The sequence below is a fragment of the Penaeus vannamei genome, chromosome 26 (assembly GCF_042767895.1).
Source record: "Penaeus vannamei isolate JL-2024 chromosome 26, ASM4276789v1, whole genome shotgun sequence".
NCBI lineage: Eukaryota > Metazoa > Arthropoda > Malacostraca > Decapoda > Penaeidae > Penaeus > Penaeus vannamei.
Genome location: NC_091574.1, coordinates 30650201 through 30652700, shown reverse-complemented (window position 1 = coordinate 30652700; position 2500 = coordinate 30650201). Strand labels below are relative to the sequence as shown.

The 2500-nt window shown below is 34.5% G+C and overlaps 1 protein-coding gene across 1 annotated transcript in view; it reads right to left on the bottom strand.

Moving 5' to 3' along the window:
- LOC113825558 (protein amalgam) overlaps positions 1 to 2500 on the bottom strand; it is a 355801-nt gene that overhangs the window by 12831 nt on the left and 340470 nt on the right. The window lies entirely within an intron of this gene.

The window sequence follows — 2500 nt, the reverse complement described above, 5'->3', positions numbered from 1 at the left end:
ATATGTACAGTAAACGCATATGTGTGTTTGTATGTATTTTGTGTATGAGAGTGACTGCGTGTGTGTATGTGTGTGTGTGTGTGTGTGTGTGTGTGTGTGTGTGTGTGTGTGTGTGTGTGTGTGTGTGTGTGTGTGTGTGTGTGTGTGTGAGAGAGAGAGAGAGAGAGAGAGAGAGAGAGAGAGAGAGAGAGAGAGAGAGAGAGAGAGAGAGAGAGAGAGGAAGGAGAGAGAGGAGAGAGAGAGAGAGAGAGAGAGAGAGAGGGAGAGAGAGAGAGAGAGAGAGAGAGAGAGATTGTGAGAGAGAGAGATTGTGAGAGAGAGAGATTGTGAGAGAGAGAGATTGTGAGAGAGAGATTGTGAGAGAGAGATTGTGAGTGAGAGATTCTGAGAGAGAGATTGTGAGAGAGAGAAAAAGAGAGAGAAAGAGAGAGAGAGAGAGAGAGAGAGAGAGAGAGAGAGAGAGAGAGAGAGAGAGAGAGAGAGAGAGAGAGAGAGAGTAAGAGAGAGGGAGAGAGAAAGAGAAAGAGAGAGAGAGAGAGAGAGAGAGAGAGAGAGAGAGAGAGAGAGAGAGAGAGAGAGAGAGAGAGAGAGAGAGAGAGAGAGAGACAGAGAGACAGAGAGACAGAAGAGAGAGAGAGAAAGAGAAAGATAGAGAAGAGAAAGAGAAAGAAATAGAAAGAAAGAGAAAGAGAGAGAGAGAGAGAGAGAGAGAGAGGGAGAGAAAGAGAAAGAAATAGAAAGAAAGAGAAAGAGAGAGAGAGAGAGAGAGAGAGAGAGAGAGAGAAAGTGAGAGAGAGAGAGTTTGTAGCGTGTGCGACCGTATTCGTATAAGTGTGTATACATGCACACTTGACATATTGATGTGATGCCTCTCTCATATCGACGCCTGACTTATTCGGACCCAAACCCACCCCCCGAACCCACGCCTCTCCCACACACACCTAAACCCACTCCCGAGCCTCAACCCGTGCATCTCACCCACCCCCTCACACACGCCCTAATTGGCCTCCTTAAACCCAAAGTTAGGAGGATATACTTAACATATAATTGACATTCGGTCGCCGCCATGTTATTAGTTTTGAAAAGTATTGAAAGATGTTGCGACCCACTTCGGCGACGCAAGAAGTAATTTCGCCAAGTTGAGAGGCGGCGTGCATGTCGATGTGGGGGGGGGGGGGATGTCGAGGCTCCTTGTCGGGGGAGGGGGGGGGGGAGGGGGTAATATGACAATCTGGTCGGGTCGATGAGAGCGATGCGGCGATGTAGAGCAATAATGATGGTGATAATGAGGATAGCCTGACAGTTATTATGATGATAATATGATTTATTATTATTGGGATATTACTGTTTCTTTTCTTTCATTATTTTTTGTTATTATTAGTGTTTTTTTATTATTATTGTCATGATAACCATCATTATCATTACTTTTATTATCATTATTACAAAAAAAAAAAACTTTCATCGTTATAATGATAATGATGATAACAAAAATAATGATAATAATAATGATAGTGATAGTAATAACAAAAGTGAAAGTAACTACCTTTATTATTTTTGTTGTTGTTGTTGTTATAATCATCATCATCATCATCATCATTGTTATTATCAACATTATAACTGTTGTTCTTATTATCATTATCATTATTATTATCACTATTATCATTATTATTGTTATCATTATTATTATTATTATTATTACCATTATTATCATTATAATTATTATTATTATCATTATTATTACTATTATTATTATTACTATTATTATTATTATTGTTATTATCATAATAATAATGATAATAATAGTAATAAAAATTATAATAATAAAAAATAATAATGATAATAATAATAATAAAAATTATAATAATGAAAATGATAACAATAAAAAAAATAATAATGATAATAATAATTATTATTATCATTATCATTATTATCATTATAAATCCTTTTATCATTACCATCATTATTTTCCTTATCATCATTATAATAATGATGGTTGCTAGTATTATTATTATTTTTACTCTTTTTATTAATATCATTATCATTATTACCATTATTATTCTTATTTTTATTATTATTATTGTTATCATTATTCTCATTATCCTCATTAATATTACGAATATTTTTTCTTATATCATTATCATGCTTTTGATTATTTGTATTAATATGATCATAATCATTATTACATTATCATTATCATTATTATTATTGTTGTTATTTTCATAATCATAAAAAACTATCACTATCCTACTTATTACTATTAGCATTATGATTATATTCATAATTTACATTATTATCATTATCTTTATTATCTTTATCATTATTATTTTTTCATTATTATCATGATTATCACTAAAATCATATCACCATTAATATTATTATTATCATTATTAATATCACTAATATTACTCACAAGCCCCGCCCCCAAAGCCCGCCCTGACCGCCCCCCCCCCCGACCCAAGCCCCGCCCACCCTGACCAACTCAAGCCCCGCCCCCTCAGCC